Source organism: Cryptomeria japonica, chromosome 9, assembly GCF_030272615.1.
Source record: "Cryptomeria japonica chromosome 9, Sugi_1.0, whole genome shotgun sequence".
NCBI lineage: Eukaryota > Viridiplantae > Streptophyta > Pinopsida > Cupressales > Cupressaceae > Cryptomeria > Cryptomeria japonica.
This window is the reverse complement of record NC_081413.1, coordinates 86,219,373-86,246,187: the sequence shown is the minus strand read 5'-3', so window position 1 is coordinate 86,246,187 and position 26,815 is coordinate 86,219,373.

Genomic DNA, 26,815 nt, shown 5'->3' with positions numbered 1-26,815 from the left:
TTCTAGGCCAAGGAAGTGTTGATTCAAATGCATGATGGAGTATGCGGAGGTCATTACTCTGCTAAGACAACTTCTGGAAAGATAGTCAGGGCTGGGTATTATTGGCCTGCCTTATTTAAATATTCTCATGAACATGTTAGTAAATGTGACCCATGCTAAAGGTTTTCATCTAAGCTAAAATATGAAGGAGCTTTACCTTTAAATCCGATCACAGTGGAAGCCCCTTTTGTCTAGTGGGGCATTGATTTTATTGGAGAAATTGTTGAAAGATCAGGAAGAGGCCACAGGTGGATTATATTAGCAACTGACTATTTTACTAAATGGATTGAAGCCATACCCACTAGGAGAGCTACAAGTAAAGTTGTCATTAATTTCCTTGTGGATAATGTTATAACTAGATTTGGAGTCCCTGCAAAGTTAGTAATGGATAATGCTATGAGTTTTAGATCTGAAGAGTTTGTTACATTTTGCACTAGTCATGGAATAATTATGTCCCACTCTTCACCCTATCATCCTTAAGGGAATGGACAAGCTGAATCCAGTAATAAAAGCCTCTTGAACATTATTAAGAAAATCTTAGAAGAGAACAAGAGGTCATGGGATCAAAAGTTGAAGTTAGCTTTGTGGGCTGACAAAATTACTATCAAGAAGGCGATTGGAATGTCACCTTTTGAACTGGTTTACGGTACACAAGCTAGAGTGCCAATAAACAATCTTCTTCCAGTGTATAAATTCCTACAAGCTAAAGACATGGAGTTGTCTGAGCCTATGGAGGACCGAATGATTCAGATGGTGGAAGTGGAAGAAATTAGAACTTTACCCCATAAGAGAAATTTGAAGATCCAATTGCAGTCTAAGTATCTATTTGATAAAAGGACATCATTAAGGAAGTTTCAAATCGGTGATGTTGTTCTTCAGTGGAATGCAAAAGGACATGACAAGGGAAAGCATAACAAGTTTGAGTCATTATGGATTGGCCCCTCTGTGGTCTGTGATGTGAATGGAAAAGACTCATACTTTCTGAAGAATATAAATGATGAAGTACAAGAATTTCCAGTGCATGGATAATTCCTGAAGCATTACTTTTCTTGAGGTCCATGCACAGTAAGTCTTTGTTTGTATATATTTAGGTTTGCTTTGGTTGTTGTTTTTGGGCTTGTTTTTGGTCTGTTTCTCTAGAGTTTCTGAGTTTCTTGTGTTGATCTTGCGATCAACCATCCCCAGTCAGAGCCGCTGTTATCACTGTTTTAAAAATGGATGTTCTCAGTCCATAATTGGCTAAGTTTTTGAAAATTTTGTGTCTAGTGCGCCCATGTTCTTTCAAATTGTTTTAGATCCTAAGGGGTTCAGGGTTTAGGTTTTAAGTTGCTTCAATATCTGAGAAAAACCCTTTTGGTTTCTAATTTGGCGTTACTTTATTCACTTAAGTGATGGGTCCCTTTATCATGAAAGTGTTCCCCCCCTTGTCATTTACTTAGGCGATCCCTTTTAAATATTTAATTTTTGTTCACTTTTAATGTGCTTTTTCTAATATCCGTCCGGCCTTATAAGCATCATGCAACTTTCTGTTGATATAAAAACCCACGTTGATTCGCGACCAAAAAGTGCTTGAAAGTTATCTTCCACGAAGTAGTGAAAGGCAAAAGTGGACTCGGCATATAGGTTTGGACTGAAGCTAAACACCGATCAAGTTCATTTGATTGGATGGACGATGTGGTTTCGTGAGATCAAGCTAAATGTGTTTTAACCTTCGCGAAATGGCGAAAGGTTTTGGTGGGTCCCCGAGACAAGCGATCTTCTTTGGGTTAAAGAATGATCAGGTTGGAAAGAGATCAACGACTCGCATTGATTCGCGACTGAGAGATGCACGAGTTCTACCTTTAGCAAAGTAGCAAAAAGGTGGCGGGTCCCGCTAAAGGTGGCAGTGAATATGGTAGATCCAGCTAGAAATGACAGAGCGATGATGAGGCACTTAGTTGGTGGTCTGCAGTGGGCCCGAGCACGGTTGCCGTAGAAAGGAGTAAAAAATGAGCAAGTTGTTTTGATCTAATGGCTCGCATGAATTTGCGAAGACAAGATGCCAGCAGGTTAACCTTCACAAAGTGGTGAAAAGGCTAGTGGGCCCAAGGGACAGGCAGGGCATGAAGCTAAAAGTAGATTAGGTCTATTTTAATCTAACGGTTCTCATTGTTTTGTGACTGCAAGCCAAACGAAGAATAATGTTTGCGAAGTCGCAAAAGATAGGTGGAGGTCACATAGAGGTGTGACATGGCATAACTGCTACCGCTTTTTGTAGAGCTCGATAGTGATGTGTCAGGTGACATGTGGTTTTAAAAGTGGTTGAGGGCCCGCCTAGGTGTAACCGGTAGTTATGTGGGAATAATAAAGATAGCACATGACAGATCAAAGGTGGAACCCAGAGTAGTTTCCAAGGCTAATGATCGATCGCCATGTGGCATTTTTCAACTGGAGAACAAGTGGGGTAGGTAATTCCTGGATAAAGGGCCCACTTAAAAGGCATTCATCTCAAGATTGATTCAATGATTCTCATTGTTTCGTGGCCTGAAGATGCCCGCAGCTTAACTTCAGCAAAAGGGCAAAAAATCATTAGCCGTCAAGATGAGGCACGGTTAGTAAGTAGAATTGATCGTCCCGGTTGGAGTTAAAGGACGGGTGATTTGAGTTTGATCTAACGCTTGTCATAGCCTCGCAAAGGAAAAGTGAACAACTTTTAAATTCCGCGAAGTGGCGAAAAGGAGGTAGGGCCTGACACTAATGCAAAGAGATCAAACGGAGATAAAGGCGATGTGATTTCTTGTGATCCAATAGCCAACGTTGTTTCGCGAAAGAAAAGAGCACTGGTTTTATGTTCTGCGACATAGCGAAGGAGCGAAGCAGAGAAAAGACTTAGAGAAATTATGACCTGTTGGAGCCAGTTTTGAATTCAATTTGGCAAATTCAAGTTTGAAAAGAAAGTTGAAGCATGTGGAGTTAATTTCCAAAAAAATTAAATGCCAACTTGTCCTGTTGAGTCCGCATCAACTTGATTGCTAAATATTATTTCATCTAAGTTTGTTGCAGAGCGAATTGTTGCAGGGAGATTTTCTTCAGGCGAATAATCAAGTTTTGTGTGTTTTCTTGATAACTCTTGGTTTGTTCTCAAATACTGCTGTGTGAATTACTTCATTGGAGGTCTGTGCTAGCTTCTAGTGGTATAATTGTTTGACTAGAATGGCACCCAGAAGAGAATTAATAGGGAAGGTGAATTACTAGGACCGAAATATCTGTGATGATTTTTTAGAGCAATTAACCATGTCCACCAATGCTGGGGTCAAGGCCAAAGAGCTAGTACCCAAGAACCCTTGTCTAAAAATTGGGGATGGCCTTTATGATAAGGGTAATTGGTTGAGGGACCCTGAAATAGGATTGTCAGGCTTAGGACTATTCAAAGTCAGTTTTGGGTAGAGGAATTCCTTAGCCCCTTTGAATGGCATCTGGGAACAAGAGGTAGGAAAGCTTGTGGTCCCAAGTGTTTTTATGGATGTAGATCTGTTAGCCCTGATTGCATAGAATTATGACCCTGTGGCAAGATGCATCAGGAACATAAAGGGTTCAGTCTTGATTGAGATAAATGAAGATGAATTCAAGAAAGTGTTCAAACTCAGCGAGTCCTCCAATTTGTTAGAGCCTATTGACTTTGAGTCACTAGCCCAAGTGTACAATGCTCAAAGGGATCATCTTAGAAGTGGCCCATTGAAAGAATTCTTTGTAAAGATAGGGGGTTAACAGTTGTAGGCCCCAACACAATGGAACCATTCTCTCTCAACTTATTTACTCTGAGAGCTAAGGGTATGTATTGGATGCTATGGCAGATCCTTGGAGAGGATGCTGAAATGAATATGCCAACCCATTATATGTTAATGATTGCACAAATTCTAAACCCCTCCCTAGTAGTAACATTTAATTATGCCTCATACCTTGCTAATGCAATTTATAAAGGGTTAGTGGGAATCAAGAATGGTAAGGTGGATATGCCATTTGGATGGTATTCCATGTTAATGCACATGTTCCTGTTCAAAGGTGCTGATTACTTTGCAAAGGAAATGGACCTGATTAAGATAAAGGATAAAGAGGAGATGCCAATTAGTTGTGGAGTACTATTCTATCTTGGGATAGACAGAATGCAAGTTATCTAAAATTTGATAGATTCTTCGCATCTAAAATTAGGATTCTCCTATGCAGAGAAAACCCTAGAATTCCTAAGGCTCTTTTGGAGTTTCTTAGATCAAAGGAGTTTGCAGAGGATATCAAGATTGTTCACAATTGGGGAGAAATATATTTGTACCCTATGTCTACTTTTTTTAGAGTGTTTGGGTTTAGAGGCACCCCCTATTTACTACCCTATCAGGTCCCATTGAAGATAGGGATTACAGAAGTCCTGAGACAGATTGGAGGAGTGCAGGAGGCTAAGCTAACTAACAGGGGTAAAGGGTCTATTTTCCCAACTATTACCATGGCTCACCATTTTGTGATCACTAAGGGTGGATGGAAATTTTTTGAAGAATTCTTCAAGCCATATAGGCTGTCTATTGTAGTGTCAAGATGTGCAGATCCCGAGGATTTTTTCAATGGAATGTTCAGAAAAAGAGCAGTGTGCAGAGGTAGGCCACATCAATTTTAGTTCCCAGAAGATTTGATTAGAAATGAGTTTATCCTAGATGAGCAGGAATTGAGGAAGGAGAAGTGGGTGGCATATAAGAAATCCCTTGATTTTATACATCAATTTGACACTAGCTATGACCCTCTCTCTAGCTTCAACCCATTTGAGGAGAAAATAAAGTTCCTAATTCTTTACTTTGAAGACCTCATGTAGACTGTAAAAGAAAAAAGGGAGGCCATAATGCAAAATGATCTTGATAAGGCTGAGATGGTATTGGCTAAGCCTACCTTTGCTAGAGATATCCCACCTGGTGACTATGTAATGCATAAAAGGTCAAAGTACACTGTGATGATGCCAGTGACATGTGAGCCTTCCACCTCGAAAGGGAAGAGGGAAATTGAAGATGTCATTGACATTCAGGATTCTCCTAAGAGGCAAAAAGTGGGAAAAGAAATTGAAATTGATGAGCCTCAATATTCTCCATTTCAGTCTCCTATCCACATTGGAGATGAACAAGCTATGGCTGAACAATTATTTTAGCTATGGAGTCTCTGTGAGATTGCCTATACCTATGAGGAGACCCAAGAGGGGATGCCCAAAGAGCCACCTACTGTTGAAATGGACTTGACTGATGGTGAGTTAAAGGGCCAAGAAATGGACCTTACTGTTAAGCAAGCTAGTGAAGAATTCCTAGCTGATAACAATTTTGTCATATCAGAAGCCTTTATGTAGTTTGTATGGAAGCAAAACATGGAGCAATTCAAGGTCAGATGTGAACAAAGGAAAAGTGAACAACCTCTCAAAAATACAACTCAGGTAGAAGAAGAAATAAAGCATGAAATGATGGAAGAATTCAAAACAATCACCCCTGAGAAAGGAAGAGAGATGGTAACAAAGGCTGGTGTGTTGATTCTCGCTGAATGGGATATAGCTAATGCCTTAGTGCTTGATGCAGTGAGAAAAGAAACAAAGCCTATGGAAGGAGTGACATTCAACAAGGATAATGCTGCTCTTGTAACGTGGTCCCTAAAAAGAGATGAAAATAGAAAGAAAAGAGATACCTCAGGGTCAAGTTACCTTGGAGGCATGATTGTTAAAGAGTCCAAGACATAGGGGTAGTAGAAGTTGCTAGCACAGTACTAGAGACAAATTTTTTTAATGTGGTAGTAGCAGAGAGAGAGGCACAAGAAAAGGTTAATCTCCAATTGAAGTTGGAGACTGTTTTAAAAGCTTACAATGATGCTAAAGAAGGAATAGCCAACAAAGACAACATAATTGCTAGACTCCAGAGTCAATCAGCAGGTCAACATCATTCAGGTGAGTCTTCTACACTCAGGATAGCCTCCTCTCTAGCAAGGCCTCCTCCTAATAGTCCCATCATTGAATACCCCCCTTCTCCTATGCCTTCCAGTTCCCAATTACCTGAAGATGGCCAACATGAGTTGGAAAAGTTGAAACAAGCTCAGACCTTCTATGCAAACAAATATGAGGAGAAGGTGAAAGCCACCATTTTGAAGTTTGCTGACTCAATCAAAACCTCCAATGTATACACAAATATGAAGAGGATTCTTGATATTTTGATCAAATTCAAAGAAGAAGCCACTTTGGAACCAATCCTGAATAAGTGGGTACCTAGAGGTAAGGATTTAGAGGTCATGTGTTCCTCCCATGTAGATGCAAAAGAGAATGACAATCTCAAGTCCACATGTGAGTTTATAAAAGAGATGAATATTCTTTCAGTGGAAGGAACAAGTATAAAAAGAAAAGCCCAACTTTATAGAAAAGAATATTCAGATAATAAATTTGAAATATTTCTAGGAGGTTTCATTGGTCCTGTTCAACTAAAGGAAGAGAAGACTTGGTTAAAGGAGGTGGACCACAATTTGTTTCTAAGGATCAATTAGATTATTAGTACTGATGACACATCCTTATTTGTCCAAACAATTGAGGAAATTGAAAAGGTGAAATCTCATTAAGGTTTCATAGAAACAGAGATTGGGTATGTACGAGTCACTTGGAAGCGGCTAGAAGATATGAAACAAAAGGTTTCTAGTTTTACTTGGCCTAGTGATGATGTGTATCATGAGTGGAAAGATAAGTATATGGGACAGAAAGAAGATGCTCGGGAGTAGTTACAAGAGGGTGCAACGGAATAACAAGCAGAAGAAGCCGCAGATGCTGAAAAGGACCTATAACCGCTTCTTGGAAAAGGTTCTTGTTTGTAACAAACTTTCTTTTGAAAGGTCTAAAGCTTGTATGCATCCATGATGTTATAAATGGATACCAGGACCTTCTAAAAAAGGATCACAAGAATTTGTAAGAAAACTCTACAGAAATATATCTGGGATTTTCTAGTCTTATGGAGAATACTCTGAGTTTTGTAATATTTTCTCAAAATTAATATCAATATACAGACTATCAACTTTCGAGCAAATATTCATATGTGAGTATTTTCAAATATGAGTAATCTAGGGTTATTCATTTGAGGATTGGATTGTAAGGCAGTCTTAATAGAGGCGTTTCTTAGATTTTCTCTCCAAGAGGGAAATGAAATACGCATGAAGCATTTCTATCAGTGAATTCCTTGTGAGAGATTTTGAATTTGATGAATTCAGTCTAGTTTCATAAGGATAAACTCTTATGTATGTCAGGCATATGTGGGGTTTTATAGAAGCTGAGGTGATGGGATGTGTGGAGATATTTAATTGTGGGAGTATTGTTTAAACTTTAGATGACTTTGTGGCTTGGATAAGGCACTGGTATCAATTGTGGTTATCTTTTACATATCTTGTAGGTCAATACTGAACATGATTATAAGCTTTCTTTCCTTGTTTCAGTGAGTTTTGAGGCGATAGGATTCATTGGTTTTCAGACTGGTTTATTGTGGATCTGTCTTTTAAAAGTGTGAAGTCAATTCACATAAGGTATACTCACCTGAACTTTGGATAAGTTCGAAGTGTAGAAGGTTGTAAAACCTTGTCATATGTTGCTCTGAAGTTTCCTTCTCTTTGATCTCTCTTTTGTAGACAAAGTTTATCATTTTATTATAAGGGTTTTAAGGGGAATCCGATTTTGAGAACAACATATCCATCACTTCCGCACAAGTAGTTGATGAATACTAATAGGGGAGGGTGAATTAGTATACCAAAAAATAGTGTAAACAAACTCTTAAACAGTTTAGTAGATAACCAGTACAATAATTTCACTAATAAACCGGTTAAGATAAATGCAAACCAAATAGAAAACAAAGCATTCACCCACAAGAGCACAATCACCATAACACAAAATATTTGATGTGGAAACTTAAATGGGAAAAACCACGATGAGCAGAAACTCACAAGTAACTATTTGCAGAATAAAAACTAGACCGGTTAAGGTCATATAATGTTCTTCACCAGAACAGATCCTGTTAGGAATCTAGATCTTTGTTAGGAGATAAGTCCTATTAAAGACTACCTTGTGAGAGGATTTCAGATCCATAGTTGTGAACCACCTTGTTAGAGGATTTACAAAGGCTTTGCTAGGCCTACCCAGTTAAGGGCTTCAGACTTGTCGAAGATATGAGTAATCAACAGGTGAGTGATCTAGCTAATAGCACAGTCTACTTAATTAGATCCTTGGTAGCTCATTGTTAATGCATTTCAACATTACTTTAGTCTGCAATATCTCCATACTCTATCTCTTCACACAAACTTAATCTTTCCTGTAAAGATCACACATAACCTTTTCTGTTCTATCTCTCATACATCATACATGCAAACCCTAGACATGATGTCCTTATAAAGGAATTTGATTGCATGTCGGTCCAATAGGTTTAGACTACAAGTTCCTAGGTTTAGTGCATCTAGACACATTTGGTAACATGGCACAAAATCACCACCAAAGTGTTGGTGGATGATAACTCATCACAAAAATACCGGTTGGTAACTCATCATAAAGTAATACCGGTTAATACAATATACTAATTACCAATTGTCAGAAATGAAGACTGAAAAATATTAACTACTGCTTTGCTCCTTCATACTGCTTGATATCTTTGAACCACTTGAGGTCTTCATACCGCTTGGGTCTTCAGTCAATCTATGACCGATAAACATCTTCTGCAAAATACTGATAGTCTAAAGACTATACATTCAATAATACACAATACTGGTTGGAACAATTACCGGTTGAGCATAACTCATACATTAAGAAAGTGTGAGTCCATCATAAAGAAAGTGTATGTCCATAAATGACAATCAAAACATCATCAAAATGCCAACAATCTCCCCCTTTGGCATTGATGGCAACACTTAGGAAAATTTTGACATCTAAGTGTTTTTACAAATAAAATTTGCCATAATGCAAAATTACTCCCCCTAAGCATATACACTATCCTTTTTGCAGAAATTAGAATATATACTGTATACGGTGAAAATGGATAACAACAATATTGAAAGGCTAATTGAATTCAACCACAAAACCCTAGCCTAACAACAACAAAGATCCACCATAACATATGAAGATTACCTAAGACAATGCAAATCAAATGAAATCACAAAGATTATACCATCACATGTCCAATAGGGTTTGAATCTCCATTCTTCCTATCTCCATTGATCTTGCTTGATATATTTGCTCTTAGATTTTGTGTGCACATGAGCTCAACAAAGAACAAAAATGTGGTTGCAAGTAGGACCGCATATGAAAGATCGAATGTTGGGATGCTTGATTAGAATGTATATGTCCAGGGGCTTGATAATGAAGGAAGCATCTCCTTATATAGAAGAAACTATAAGAAATGAAGGGATAAGATTGAGAGGTGTGGGAGATAAATGGCCGGCTATGATTAGAGGGTAGGTAAAACAAATAATAAAATAATGAGAAGGTAGGTAGTGTATGAATTAAGAGATGAATGACATGTGTCATGGGTAGAAAAGGTTAATGAATTAATTAAATAAATAAAAATTTAATTAATTAATAGAAGAAGTGGGATCAATTAAATAAATAAGATATTTATTTAATTTAGGAAAAAGGATAATTTAAATAAATAAAGGTATTTATTTAAATGAGAAATAAGGCTAGAAGAGGATAAATGAATGAATTAAATAAATAAGGATTTATTTAATTAATAGAAGAATTAGGTTAAAATAATTAAATAAATAAAATATTTATTTAATTAGACTGGACAATTTTAGGTGTCTACATTTTGCCCCTCTTTGAGATAATGCAGTTTGTTGCGTTGTTTCAAAGAAGATAATATAACCTGATACAAAGTTGCCCCAAGATGGGAATGATATGCCCCCTTGAGAGATTGGATGAAAATGTTTGAAAAGATCACAGATAATCTCTCGATAAGAAAGAAAGGCTAGAATGGACTGACCGAATAGGATAGAGTGACAGAGTCACGGGATAAAGAAGACTGTCTCGGGAGACTAGGGCTAGGGCTAGGACTAGGGCTAGGGTAGTCTATAAGATAGACCATGAGGGGTTGACATCCTCATTATCATCCACACATCCAAGAGATTAGAGTGTAGAGAGAGAATAGAGCAGCAACAGTCAGCACCGATGGCATTGGTTCACAGATTTGATTGCGTTCACCGATTTCAGAGGCCAGCAGATGCAAGAGAGCCGGTAAGTACCGCAAAACCTCCTTGTACTTTGTCGCGATAAATGTTGTCATAAATGCATGTTAGGTAGCACAATAGATGCATTTTAGATATGTCAAACAGGGGTAAAAAAATGCTAAGGTGCATCTGTGCTGGTGCTAGGCGCGTCTGTGTTTGTGCCAAGGCGTCTATGTCAAATGCGAGTGCGTCTATGTTGTGCAAGCATGTTTATGCAGAGCATAGGCATGTCTATGTATTTCAGGCATGTCTATGCAGAGTAGGTGAGTTTATGCAGTATGTAAGCATGTTTATGTGTTAAAATGTGCATTTATGTCTTCTAGGCCAAATTGGCAGTTCTATGATGAACATACACTATCGATTGGATAAGCTGTGGAGAGGATACACTCAAGAAGGTCCTCTAGGGAAGACTAGGATAGCAGATAGGGCTAGGATTGACAATTCTGTGATAGAACATACGTTGCCAATTAGGAAACTACTCAAGAGGATACACTCAAGTAGAGCCCCTTGGATAGGATAGATCGAGGCACTTTGTGATGAACAGGGAGTACCAAGACATAATACTTTGTGATGAATAGGGAGTACTAAAAAGAGCAGCACTTTGTGATGAACAGTGAGTGCAAATATGAGCAGCACTTTGTGATGAACAATGAGTGTCACTAGGATAGAGTGCCATATGATAGATATAAGCACTAGGATAATAAGAAACATTTTGTGATGAACAATGAATGTCACTTTGACTGTCAAAGCTGATTTGTTTGACTACAGGAGTAACTACCTATACTGGAGTCATAGGAGAGATTCCCATCGACTTAGAGCTTACGACCAGAGCTGGCATTTGAGGATAGAGAAGCTATTGAGGTTATGGGCTTGCGAAATATTCTATATGTGCCTGAGTTTTAGGTGAACATGGGAACATTGACTACTTTAGCTGAGAGATGGCACTCAAAGACTTGCACTTTTCATTTGTTGAAGGGTGAGATGACAGTCCCCTTGGAGGATGTGTACAGGATACCGTGGATACCAATCGATTGGGAGTTGATTCCCTATGATTGAGATAGAGATAGGGATGCCCTGAGATGAGTGTTTCAGGATCCAGGATTGGAGATGAGGGTAGGACACATGGCTTGGGATACCATGACATAGACAGGATTGGCACTACCATCAGTACTGGAAGGAGTGATCAGTGGGTTCCTGTGTCCGGATAGGGCGACATGAGGGTTGGTTGTGGGCTGGGGGAGCACACTAGAGACACTGGTGACACAACATACCAGATATGCCTGGGGACCGTGCGTGCTGGCACATTTGTACTATGAGCTTCACCGGTTTGTATACCATGGATCTGTAGGATTGGGCTGCAGAGTGACAATATTGCAGGTATGGGCTTATGAGTATCTATCGGTTACTCGACCAATTCATTTCAGAGGCAGGGGCCATGGGCCCAGTTTTTTGCATTTATATGATATGATTACATCTCAGTCACGAATCAGGAGATTGGAGTATTGGCGTCGGGTCATCGATGAGATTGACACTGTGGTATGGAGACCATACCGAGAGTGTGAGGAGTGGGAGGATGATGCAGTGGATTGCCATACACATTCAAGAGCAGGTATCTGATTGGGCTGACACCCTATGTACTGGAGAGGCAGTTGGTTGACAGGGTTTCCAGGTAGTTCGGCAGGATTCAACGAATGCCACAGGGTTTTAGGATGTATGCTCAGACAGTGAGGGATCAAGCACACCTCAGGCCGTTATTGTCATATGATTAGGTAGTCATGTAGCTAGTAGAGATGACCCTCTTGCCTTGGGATATGTGTCTAGAGATAGAGGATGCAGGGATGGATGCCGAGTATATGGCATATTGGGTTGAGCATCCATTTCTAGGACCGATAGACCCAGGGGAACAGATAGATGGAGATGGTAGGGGTGATGAGGATGATGATGGAGATGGTGGAGGTAGAGGCCAACAGAGGAGGCAAGGGGTGATAGGAGAGAGGAGAGTGGCTTCATGGAGAGACGGTGGAGAGGAGAGACAAGCTCACGTGGTGAGAGGCAGAGGTGGATTTCCTTTACAGTTGTCGATAGCATAGGGTCCCAGATAGGTACAGGGACAGGGACAAGGATGAGGATAGGGGCAGTGGCAACCACATGAGCAGCCACAGGTACAGGGGAATGAGAAGCCACAGGTATAGGGGGAGAGGAGGAGGATGAGCTATTGGAGTTGAGGGAGATCTGCTAGGGGCAGGTAGATGAGATCCAGGATCTCGAGCAAGAGAGGGATAGGCTCAGGAGACAGTTGAGGGACACGGAGCGGGAGAGAGATCATGCTATTCAACACTATACAAAGGTTGAGAGGACACTTAGGGCAGGGAGGCAGGCGACAGAGGACACAGGAGCTGGTTATTCTTATTAACTGCAAGCCGGGGAGGAGATAGGTTACTGGAGAGACCTATACTATGGGGTTGTGCCACTAGAGAAGTAGGCTAGGAGCTTTCGTAGACCACCACAAACTATGATGACCACTGGAGGGAGGGACAAGAGATAGGCATCAAGTGGTGGGGTCATGGGTCCTCCACCACCACCAGATAGAGGGGACAAGAGAGATGATATTGGGGTGGGTCCTTCTAGGGCTCAGACTCCGTCGAGGCCAGGTGGCTCTGAGGGAGGGAGTTCATCATAGCCTTAGAGGGCTCCCTATGTATCAGTGTTTGTACCATTTTGTATGATGTCACCTTTGGGTGATTGTAGCCATATAATTTTGACATCATTGTATCATGACACTTATGATTATATGTATATATATGAGATGATTCATCTTTGTGGCAGCTATATGCATGTGTATCTATGTGATGAGATGTTCCTATGTGATGCTTATAATATGGATGCAAATATGTACATGATGGAATGCAATATTTTTGTTCTTTTATGTTTTTATATGTTTATGCAAATGCAAATGTGAATTTATGAAATGCAGATGAATATGATAATGCAAATAACTATTTACATGATAAAAATGTAAGATTGCTAACATGTGTTGTGTGCAGGATGTGATGCGATTGTGATATCTATATGTATGTATGAAATGCTTATATGTGGTAATGCAGTTGCAACTACATGAAATGCAAATGTTTTTGGTGTGTCATTATACTCAGTCGTGTGATAGCAAGCTACAAAGACTCGGGAAGGATGATGGAAGTCAATCAAGAAAGGGGGATGGAAGATAGAAGATATGAAAGTGAAAGAGCTTCTTGTGTGTTATCATCATTGAGCTTTATTATGTCAAGTAGGTTATGACAATCGAGGCATATGTTCGACCCAGAAAGTTATTGTACCTATTTGCATGGAGATAAGACAGTCACAAACAAGGAATGCCCCAGTTCATACTAGACTCACAGTGTCCTCATATCCTTGGACAAGTCATAGCATATAAAGAGACAATCCACAAACAACAAAAGAAAAATAGGTGACGATACCCCATCCTCGCGTTTCTAGTCAAAGACATCCTGGAAAAGCTAAAAGACATGTCACCAAAAAGATAAAATCAAAAAAGAAAACCAAGACTCGACACCAACATCCACTGCAGTCCTCAAGTATAGTGTCTCTTGTCACTTGTATAAGTCTATTTGATTGTGGTCACAATGTTTACTTTCACAAAAGGATAGACAGCACCGAACCATAATGTTGTCCGAGTCTTTTGAAGGATTTGATTTGTTGAAGGCTATTTTTTGCTGTTGTGTCTCATTTGAAACTGACTTAATCCATGAAACTGATACTTTGTTGTAGAGAAGATCAAACTTTATTGCAGATCGGCGATGCAAATGCTGCTTTATTGCGGATTGTGCGTGGATAGAATGAAGAAAACTGGAAGAAACTGTACTCCTCGAAACATGTGATGCTCTCAGTTCCACACCCATCACTAGACGTAGGATTTTCCTTAGCCACATATAGGAGCTGATTTATTATGAATGGAAAAGGGTGAAAAGGAAGGTTTATTATGAATGGTGAACCAATCTTGGGTAGATCAATAACAAGCCATGATGGGAATGTGTAAATTTTATTGTGGATGAATAGGTTGTGAGTGTGTGCAAAGTGAAAGGATGAAATGGAATCCTGAAGGAGGGAGGAGAAATATCTCTATGCATGGTGCTGATGACCCATTTTTCACCATGGTACTTGCCCAGGGCGCCACCGAAGTGGTTTTCACTGTTGGACGAAAATGTTTTTCTATTTTTTTATTTTTCAATTTTTTATTTTTATTTTTTGATTTATTTTTTGATTTTTTTTGTATTTTTGAATTAGGATACTCTGAAGAGTTATGTGTAAAACATGGGAAGGTGCATGTTGTTGATAGGATCCTCCAAAGGTTCACCCTTTGTGGTTGAGAGCTGATATGCACCAGATCCATATGTTGCTGTGATGATGTAAGGACCAAGCCAATTTGGTTCGAATTTGCCCTTCTTCTCTCTGTCTTGCTGATTTTTAGGATTTTCTCTGAGAACCAAATCACCTACCTCAAATGTGCGAGGGCTGACTTTATGATTGTAGCTATGACTCATTCATTGTTGATAAGCCTTGAGATGATTAAAAGTAGTTTGTCTTCGTTCATCCAATAGTTCAAGTTCTTGTAAGCGAGAGACCCTGTAGTCTTCGTCACTGATAATGTTTTGCAAAGAGACTCATAAAGAGGGTAACTCAACCTCAATAGGAAAGATAGCTTCAATGTCGTAGAGAAGTGAAAAAGGGGTAGCTCCTGTAGGTGTGTGGATGCTTGTGCGGTAAGCCCAAAGTGCGGGATTAAGTTGGATATGCCAATTGCGGCCAACATCGTCAACTGTCTTTTTTAGGATTTTAAGGATTGTTTTATTAGATGCCTCAGCTTGACCATTACCTTGGGGGTAATAAGGTGTGGAGAAATGATGGGTAATACAGAAGTGATCACAGATTTGACAAATATCTTCATTTTTTAAGGGACGCCCGTTGTCGGTGATGATGGAAACATGAATGTTGTATCGACAAATGATGTAGTTGAGAATGAATGTAGCAATTTGTTTCCCAGTGACTTGTATGAGAGGCATGGCTTCAATCCATTTTGTGAAAAACTCTATGGCGGTGATGATGAATTTGTGACCATTGGAGGAAGGAGGGTGAACCTTGCCTATGAGAACGAGTTCCCATTGGCAAAAGGGCCAAGGAGTCACAATTGGTTGAAGTTCTTGTGCTGGCGCATGAATGAGGTATCCATGAAGTTGACATTGCTTACTTTTCTTGACAAATTGATATGAGTCTTTTTCCACACTGGGCCAGTAATATCCAGTCCTGATAAGTTTCTTGGCTAAGGTGGGACCACTAGAATATGGACCACGTATCCCTTCATGAACTTTGCATAACGCAATTTGAGCTTCGTCCCTTTCTAAACATCTAAAAAGAGTGCCATCTAGACCTAAATGGTATAGGATATCTGCTAAAATGACGTATCGAGAAGATTGGTGAATGAAAGTGCGACATTGATTATTGGATAAGTCAGGAGGAAGGGTATTGTCACGAAGGTATGTGAAAATGGAGCCATATAATGAGGAACCAGGACCGACGACACATATCATTTCAGTAAGAGTGATCTCATATGAGGGAACCAAAAGGTTATCCACCAAGAACTCATAGCAGGTTTCATTCTGTGGTAGATCAATTAGTGAAGCAATTGTAAGCATAACATCCATGGCTCGATTCTTCTCTATTGGTATCTACTCAATGTCTAACTTCGTGAAATGTTGTTTTAGGTCATCCACCATTTTTTTCTAAGGCATTAATTTTTCATCTTTAGTTTGGTAATCATCAGTTTCTTAACAAATTACAAGTTGAGAGTCCCCAAAAACATGAAGTTCCTAGATCTTCCACTGAATTGGAATCCGTAATCCAGTTGTTAATGCCTCGTATTTTGCTATGTTATTAGTGCAGGGAAATGATAATTGATATGATTTTGGTATGGAATCCCCTTGAGGAGTTATGAAGAGGATGCTAGCTCCAGCCCCATGCTGTGTGTATGAGCCATCAAAGTATAGCTACCAAGGCTTTGTGTGCGACATTGTTAAGATGGATTCATCTGGAAATTCTGAAGTTAGAGGAACATTATCTATCATGGGAGCATTTGCTAACTGATCTGTGATAGCTTGTCCTTTTATTGCTTTTATGTCCACATATTCAATTTCGAATTCACTCAGGAGCATCACCCATTTGGTTAGTCGACCAGTAAGAGTTGCTTTATTGAGAAGGTATTTCAATGGATCGATCCTTGCAACCAACTTAGTTTAATGAGTTAGCATGTAATGTCATAATTTTTGCGAAGCAAAGACCATAGCGAGACATGCATGTTCAATTGTGTGTAGTTTAGGTCATATCCCACCAATGTGTGATTGATGTAGTAGACTGCCTTTTCTTTGCCTTTAGCAACCTATTGTGCTAAGAGTGCCCCCAGTGCTGTTGAAGTAGCGGATATGTATAGTAATAGGGGTTGATCTGGAACTAGTGGCATCAATACTGGTGGATTTAGAAGATAATATTTGAGTGTCTGGAAAGCCTATTGATAATTATCATCCCATTTGAATTTGATGTTTTTGTGTAGCAAGTGCTAAAAAGGATTACATTTATCTGCAAGTTGTGCTTTGAATCTTCGTATGGACTGGAGTCTCCCTTGCAAAGATCGAAGTTGGCTGATATTTCTTGGTGGTTGCATCTCTAGGATGGCCTTGACTTTTACTAGATCGGCTTTGATTCCTCTTTTTGAGACAATGAATCCCAGGAGCTTCTCGGAGGTTGCTCCAAAGACACATTTCTTGGGGTTTAATCTTACTTTGTATTTTTCTAATTGATCAAAAATGACTGAAAGTATGTCCAAATGTGTATCTCTTCCTATTGATTTTCCCAAGAGGTCATCAACATAATCTTCCACAGTAACGTGCGTGAGATCATGAAAGATAGTAGTCATGGCTCTTTGATATGTAGCGCTTGCATTTTTTAGCCCAAAGGGCATGACATTCCAGTAGAAAGTTCCCCAAGGACAAGTGAATGTTGTTTTGTGTTGATCCTCGGATGCAATTTTTATTTGATTATAACCAGAGAATCCATCCATCAAAGATAATATTAGATGACCTGTTGTGAGATCTACAATCAAGTCAATATTTGGCAATAGAAAATCATCCTTAGGACAAGCCTTGTTGATGTCTCAGAAATCTGTACATATTCTAATGCTGCGATCTGGTTTACTAATAGGCACTAAGTTGGAGATCCATTTAGGATAATCAATTGGGCGTATGAATCTGGCATCCAATAATTTTTCAAGCTCTACTTTGACTAATAATGCCACTTGTGGATGCATCTTTCTTAATTTTTGTTTCACTGGTTATGCCCCCGGTTTAACCGTCAAATGTTGCATTACCAAATCTGGAACCAATCCAGGCATATCAACATATGACCATGCAAAATTGATTTGTCGCTCTGTGAAGAAACTTATGAACTTTGATCTTTCTGTCTCTGTCAGGGATTGAGCTAGGAATATGTTATGTGGAATTTCTTATGTACCAATGTTTGTTTTGATGGTCTCCTCTACTAGCATAGATGATTTTTCTTCATATGATGCTAGGAGAAAGTCAAGCCTTCCATCCTCAGGTGCCTCAAAGAGGTTTTCACCCTCAGATACATCCTTTCTTTTTACTTTTTTGGGGTCAAACAATGCCACAACATGGTTTTCACCATAGGACGCTTGATTTGTTTTTATTTTTATGTTTTTGCGACTGGAAGGCCCAACACCCTCACCAAAATATTCCATGCTATTGAGTTCTATAGTGTATCCTACCTTATGGTCCCCAGGGGGAAGATCATCTTGTATGCCTAGATAATCAATAAAGGCTTCATCATTTTGAAATGTGTCAAACTGTGCAGGTCCTTCATGGTCCCAGTCAATAAGTTGGTGGTGAACAAGGGGAGGCCTTTGATGTCTTTGAAGTTAGCGGGGCTAAGGGTGAAGATGCAGTTATATTCAGGTATGTTGAGGTAGTTATCGAGGTCATCATTGGCACTCTCCTCATCTGTCTTGATCATGAATGAATCCAAATTGTCATCACTAGTAGCGCATTCCAAGATAGGTGTTCTCATTCTTCATGATTTTGACCTAGAACCTAGAGGCAAGGACTGTGTGGGATCCTCAAGGGTTGTTTCTTGACCAACTTTGAATTTTCTATAAAATTCCTCTTTTTTTGTGGGTTCACCTGGTTCTCTGAATGTCTTGGTGAGTTCATAATCACTGGAAGATTTGTCTGAATCCCATTCCCATTCATTGGAGTCTATGGAATATTGGGTCTCTTGTTGAATTTTGGCAGCTTTGATTTGTAATGCTTCTCCTATCTTTTGAGTATTTACCTTGGAAGACATGAAACCAAGTCCTTTCAAACGTTCCTTTTTGAATGTCAATTCAGGTTGTAAAGGTTCAATGATGCTTTCCTTTCTTAAGCCAAGAGGACTTTTGCCATCATACCCAAATTTTTGTAGGATCTTGAATCCTTTGCCATATTTTTCACATGGTATGCTGATGTGATCTTGTGTATTATTTTCAGGGTCTTTTTAAAGCATTTTGTATTAGTCTTCTTCTTCCACTTCACCCCACTTTTGGAAGATAGTAGGATCCTATTTGAGTGTAATGATGGATATCCATTTAGAAGGATGTGGTCTTCCATATTATTTTGGTGAACTCATAACTTTTTGTAAGCACATGGTTTGATTCAAAGTGTATTCACCCATACCCTTGTCCTGATATTTCCCTTTAACCTCACCTTGTTTTGATGTCAAAGGTTTTAATGATTCAGGATCAATGTATGCAGAAGAAGGCACAACTCCCTATTACTTGGAATGATCATCTCCATTTTTGGTCTCAAGTTATTGCAGTATATGAATGAATTAGGATCACCATTAACTATTATTTCAACTCCATTGTGAGGAAACTTAATGCATTGGGGATATGTAGATGGGACTTCCCTCATCTCATGAATCCAAGGACATCCTAGCAATATATTTTATGTGAGATCCAGGTCTACGACTTGATAAACCACATCCTTTGTAACTGGCCCAACTCTGAGAGGCAAGGTGACTGTGCCTTTGGATGAATGCTCTTCATCATCATATGCCTTGATGGTAATTTTGTTTATAGAATTTACAACTTTATCTAAATATCCCAATTGTTTAATAGTGCTCAATGTGCAAATGTTTAGACCTGCTCCTCCATCTATTAGGACTCATTTTATTCGATGCTTGTGTAGGAAGGCTTCAATGTGTAAAGGTGCATTATGTGGCTGGCTCACGGAGGCATCGTCAGCTTCGGTGAATGTAAGGGAGTGTAGAATGGAAAGGTATCCCACCATGGCTTGATATTGGTCCACGTTGAGATAAGCGCAAGTGTCTTCCCTAATTGTTCTACAAGGTCATACTCAGGCTTGGTCAATGAGGAGGTGGTGATTTTAGCTGGATCACCTTGCAAAGTGAATTTACCTTGACGAGTTGCAACATTACATTCAGAGGTAGGTTCGGAAAAAGATCCAATTCCTTTCAGGATGATCTTGGGTCTCTCGGTAGAATTCTCAGGTGTTTTGTCCTTGATGATAATGGTAGAGACATAATTGTCCATCAAAATGTGATTTATAGTTGAATCATAGTTATAGGATGCTCTGGTATAGTTGGTTTGGTCATCCATGGCTTTAGCTTTTCCCTTGTCATGTTTTGGAAATGGTTCATTAAACTTTTCATGTTCTTGATTGGATGAGTGTCCTTCAATCTCAATGTCACCTCTATCAATGAGATCTTGTATGATGCTCTTTAGTCAGTGACAATTTCTTGTTTTATGTCCCTTGCTTTTATGAAATTCACAATATTCATCATCATTCCACCAATTTGGCTTGACCTTTGGCTCATATAGAGGTAGAACTAGAATTGTGATTATCTTGTTTGCTACTAGCTTCTTGAAAATTGATTCTAGTGGTTCTCCCAACGGAGTGTACTTCCTTTGTGATTTGGAAGTTGTTTGAGTATTCACTTGATTATTTGTAGAGCTTGATCCAGAAAAAATGATTTTGGGTCGCACTGTATTGGCATCAACAACACCATCATTGACTGTGTTCTTGTTTTTATTCCAAAATCTTGGCTTATCTTTTCCTTTAAAGTCCTCTTTGTTTTCTTTGAATATTTTGATGACTCCTTGTTCAATTAGGACCTTCTCTATTGCTAAGCCTTTTTCAATGACGTCCTTGAAGGTGGACAAATAAGCTTTTCTTAAGTCATAACCAATGTCTTTGTTAACATGCTGAGTGAACATCTCTACCATTTGTTTTTGTGGAATTTCACAAGAGCATCTACTGGCTAGATTTCTCCATCTTTGTCAAAATGATGAAAAAGATTCTCCATCCTTTTGTTTGGTGTTGCACAAAGTAGTGACTAATATGTCTGTCTCTATGTTGTATGAGAAATGTTGGATAAATGCCTCTACTAAGTCACCCCATGACTTAATTCCAAGTGGAAGTTGGGAGAACCATTCCATAGCTTGATCACCTAAGCTCTGTGGGAATAATCTCATCAAATATGTCTCTTCTACTGCTACCTCAATACAAGCTGTGAAAAACTATCTTATATGTGCCTTAGGATCTCTTTTGCCTCTGTACTTATCAAACTTAGGTGTCACAAAGTGTGTAGGAAACAGAGGCATTGGAATGCTTTTGTCAAATGGATAGGGACATATGTCTCTCATTGTATAAGTTGGCTTTGGTCTATTTATGTCCTCCATTTTCTTTTGTAAGTCCTTAATTTGCTGCTCCAATTTTTTCTTAGGTGGAGATCGACTTCTTGGACTATACCCCATGCCTGAACCACTGGGTGGAGGAGCATGTTGCATATATGGATGGTATTGATAATACACATGTTCATATGGAGGAGGTCTATAATGATGCTACGTATATGGATCACTTGGTATAGAGTCATGGTGAGGAATGGAATATCTACTTTGTCCATGTATACCATACTCTATAGGAATGCCATGAGTTTGTTCTAGTGTGTTGCCCCCAAATTTGACACAGGGTTTCCTTGTGTCCAAATTTTGAACATGTCTTTGGATATCCAATTGCTTTGGTGGTTGGTCCTTAGCATTGGTATGTTCTTGAGTATATTTTTCTGCATAAGACTTCCATAATGGTTTGCGAAGGTGAGTATCATATGCTTGACCATGTATATGTGGGACCTCAGGTTTTTGAAACAAAGATGATGGTGATTCAGGCACAAGATGTGGTCCTTTATTGCCTCCACTATTAGGACTCCTTTGATCCATGTTGAGGTGAGGTTGTTGCAATGCTTGATTTTCCATTATTTGAGACATGTCAAAATCATGGGGGATCTTGGCTCCACTTTGTGCCATCACTTGTAAGAAATATTGTCTAGCTCTCCTTATTATTTCCTCAACCACTCTATTGAAATGGGGATCCATAATGGAGTCTTCCACTTATGCTGAATGTACTGAAATATTGTCCATATTGTCATTGTGTGTATCATTGTTGTTTATAGTGTCCATGTTCTCAACATTGGGAATGTTTCTGTAGGTATCCATGCCAGGTAATGCAGTATGATCAGAATTGAAAAAGATATCATTTCCATACTCATAGGAACTCATGTTTGCGGACTCTTGAGCCTCTTTAGCTTCTAACCTAGATTTTTGGGAACAGTTTTCAACCATGAACTAAGTATTGACCAAGATGTGTGAGACTTGATGAAAATGGAAAGAGTATGGAAGACCAAGAGTTGGATGGAATGTAAATGAATCTGAGGTGTACTTGCAATGTCCAAAGTGTAAGACTAAGTATGTATGTAGTAGAGTAGGTGTGGCTTCCAAAGAGATGATAGTTTCTCTTGATGAGGTAAGTTAACCTTGACTCTAAGTAAGACCAAATGAGACCCAAAGGTGATAGACCTTGATGAGGGACCACTTAGCAAAATGTTGTTGTATGTAATGTGCTGACAAAGTATGATGAGGACAAGCAAATGACCTTTTGACTCAAGTTTAGACAAATGTGAATGTAATGCAAGGTGTAAAGAAATGATGGACTTTGTGAGACCCAAAGACAGGTTGAATGCTAGATGAAAACCCAGAGAGATACCTAGGAAGCTCAATAAGTTTGAAACTGACTGTTTCTTGTTTGTTGGATTATGAAAGTTTTCAATTCTGAACATAGACATGTCTATATACTTCACAAACGTGCTTAAATGATACAGAAGTGGTTCTGTTAGACACAGACATGTTTCTGAGATTTTATAAATGCAATGTTTCTCAAAAGGACACAGATGCATTTCTGCCCTTCACAGATGTGGTTATTTGACAGAGACATGGTTTTGTCAGACATAGATGCATTTCCGAAAATTGAGTGCATTTTTTTTTTCAATCTGTGAAGTGACTTGTTGTGATCAAATCTGAATGTTTGACTATTTTTCGTGACAAGAGGACACAGTGTTGATGAGGACTCAATGTTTGCAAGTGTTTAGACTCAAAAATGACTCAAAGAAAAGTGTGTTGTTTGATGTAAAAATGTTTTGCATACACTTGAAGACACAAAAGACACAATGTTTTGATGTTTTATCTTGAATGTTTGATTGTTCAAAATAAGACAAGCACAATTCTTATGGTTGGCCAAGACAATAGTTGTTGATCCCACATGGGGTTTCCTCCAAGGCTACACTATTCATAGCGAATACTTAGATGCTTGACCCCACTGGCTCCACCCTTGACACTCACTTCTCGGGGCAGCCAAGCATCAATCCCCATGAAAACTCCACGTGGCAAACTTTGTATCTCTACTAAGAACCGTATGTGTGTGGGTCACTCCAGAGGTTCGACCTCCTAACCCAACAACTAGAAGGATTTTGGCTTCTAAACCAAAAAGGTGCCAGTAAGGGCATCTGCTCGTGTGGCCATACATGCAACACTTTCAGCTCTATAAATACAGAAGGCTCCCAGCTGGTAGGGGTTACGCTCTACAAGTGATCAAATAAATTTGATCAAACGGGTTTATGGGGAGACATAGTGTCAGTATGAACTAATCAACACACATTATCCATAGTTTTGACCATGAATACAATTGTTTATAGTGGTTCAGAAGAGGTGGGTTTTCCTCACTACCACTTGGGTCATTCTCTCCTCACTAGTAGTCCTAATGACCACACGGGGAGATAGGCCCTCTAGAGATCAAACAAAAAGAGCCTTTTGCTCAAGACACAAAAGACACTGGTTCAATTTTAGTGCACCAATTGAAGTATTTGCTAGTCTATGAAAACAAGGCACACAATAAAGATCAAAAACCCTTGCCAAGATCCTGCAAAAAAGATTTGTTAGTAGTTTAGATTGTTTCAAATGATCACCCCTTTCTACAAGCACACAAATTAGGTAAATTTTAGATCCAAAAGACTTTGTGAAATAGGGGCCTTCAACAAAACGGTTTTGCTTTCAAGACAAGCTGCACCAATTTTGTTAGCTAGATCTGAAGATGTTAGCTTAAAATAAACCAGATCTGAAATCCGAATGACGAAAAACAGAATCAAAGAAACCAAAATGCAAAAACTGAACACAGACGAGATTATCAGTAACACAAATGCTATACAAATACACAAATGCGGCTAGATCTGAGGCAGACGTGGTTCTCAAACATAGGCGCATTTGGAGGCCTCACAAATGTGATTCTTGCAATTTGCAAAAAAAAAAGGTAATGTTGAAGATGTAGACACTATTCTAGATGTCACAAACGCGACAAAAAAGCAAAAACGCAATCCGAAGGTACACAGACATGAAAATGTCGAAATGTTGTCGGAAATGTCAGATCTGCAACTTCAAAAACACAAAAACTGCACAAAAGATGTTAAATGCAAAAAGGGACAAGCATCCCATCGGGTGTGCCAAAATGTATATGATGAAAATGGATAACAACAATATTGAAAGGCTAAATGAATTCAACCACAAAACCCTAGCCTAACAACAACAAAGATCCACCATAACATATGAAGATTACCTAAGACAATGCAAATCAAATGAAATCACAAAGATTATACCATCACATGTCCAATAGGGTTTGAATCTCCATTGATCTTGCTTGATATATTTGCTCTCAGATTTTGTGTGCAGAAGAGCTCAACTAAGAACGGAAATGTGATTGCAAGTAGGATTGCATATGAAAGATCGAATGCTAGGATGCCTGATTAGAATGTATATGTCCAGGGGCTTGATAATGAAGGAAGCATCTCCTTATATAGAAGATGCTATAAGAAATGGAGGGATAAGATTGAGAGGTGTGGGAGATAAATGGTCAGCTATGATTAGAGGGTAGGTAAAACAAATAATAAAATAATGAGAGGGTAGGTAGTGTATGAATTAAGAGATGAATGACATGTGTCATGGGTAGAAAAGGTTAATGAATTAATTAAATAAATAAAAATTTAATTAATTAATAAAAGATGTGGGATCAATTAAATAAATAAGATATTTATTCAATTTAGGAAAAAGGATAATTTAAATAAATAAAGGTATTTATTTAAGTGAGAAATAAGGTTAGAAGAGGATAAATGAATGAATTAAATAAATAAGGATTTATTTAATTAATAGAAGAATTAGGTTAAAATAATTAAATAACTAAAATATTTATTTGATTAAACTAGACAATTTTAGGTGTCTACATATAATACTCCCAAAATGAAAGTATACAAGAAATGGTAACATTCACCAAAATTTTAATGTACTACTCCCCCTTTGCCAACAATGACAAAGTAATGCAGAATAACCCCTGTTTCTCATTGTCATTAAAAATAGAGTAAATGTTTATGACAATAGGGAATGAAACTTATCAAAAACATATTTAAAGTCTTGCAGAAAAGTTTTCATGGCTAATATCCATGACTCAAGCAATGAAGTAGCAATCTCACTTTCCATTTTCATCTGGAATACCAGTTCTTCCATTGCATCAATGGTACTCATTTCTTGAGTTACCGTGATGGCTTCCAGATTGAGAAAACATTTTTGAGAATCTGCAGTCTAGGGAATAAAAGTAGTTGTAGCTCCTGCAAATCTTTAGACAGGTTGCTAATCTCCAAGTCCATCTTGGCAGTCTGAAGCTAATAGTGATGAACCGATTGCCCATATGTAGTGAATGAATCATATGGCATCTTGAAATTGCTAATATAAGCTTGTAGCTTCGATTGGAGTTGAGCTTTTTGTTTAAGCACATCATCACAAAATAGATGGGGTTGGTAGATTTTACTCAACAGTAATTTACCTTCACCCATTGCAACATTGATATCATTCTTTTGTTTCAGTAGTTGTATCCGCAACTCATTCATTTTCTTGACTAGGGAAACATTGAGTTCCTTTTCATGGTTCTTCTTTGCAGTGGCTTCAACAACATCTTCTAAGCATTGTACCTGATCCTCCACTACGGTACAAAGAAGTTTAAGCTTGGATAGAGAGGAATCGGTACTGGGGAGGTTAGTACTGGGAATCAGACTAGTAAGGGTGTCAACCGCAGTTTGTATGACATCCCTTTCCTTCTTCCTCTGCAACTCTTCCAGTCTTTCCTGTGCCAGTTTGATGCCTCGTAGCAACTCGAACTCAGCTGTTGATTGAAGGTCAATCAAATTATTGGTGTCAACTAGTTTGGCTTGACCATCGATGGCCATATGAGTCTCTGCTTGTTTTCTCTTCTCTGCTTTCTTCTTATCCTCCTCTTTTTGCTTCTCCATTTCTTTCCTCTTCTCCTCTTCTTGTTTCCTCTTCTCCTCTTGTTTCCTCTTCTCCTCTTCTTGTTTCCTCTTCTCCTCTTGTTTCCTCTTCTCTTCCTCTTGTTTCCTCTTCTCTCCCTCTTTCCTCTTCTCTTACTCTTTATTTTTCTCTTCCTCTTTCCTCTTTATTTCCTCTTGCCTTGCTTTTTCCGCTTGCTCTTTCTCCGCTTTCTTAGCCTTTTCCTTGTCCTATTTCTCTCTTTCTGCTTTGTCTCTGTCCCATTTTTCTTTCTCTGCTTTTTCTTTATCTTGTTTCTCTTTCTCTATGTCAGTAGTGACATTCTCAACATCTAATGCATCCACGTCAATGGGATCATTTTGCTTTGTCACGCTTTCCCCTTCATTGTCAAATGCCTCATCGGGTTTGCCTGATGGTAGGTTAGGTTCTTGTTCAGCCTTCAGATTTGATTCAGACACTTGGTGTAATCTAACAACAACTTCTACATGTAGATGTGTTTCCTTCTCCACTTCAGAAGTTCTCCCTTCTAGCAGCTTGAGTCTTCTCCTTCTCATGAAAAAGAGGCCTTTGTTTTTATCCATTATCTCAAATAATTCTGAATTTGAGGCATTGGGAAAGTATTGTGCAAAGACTTTCTCCCTTATTTCCTACTCCTTTTCAATATCAATGTGCCATTTATTATCCAAAAAATTATATAAAGAATCAAGTGTCACCGATCTAATTTATGATGGCGACCGATCATTAACACATAAATAT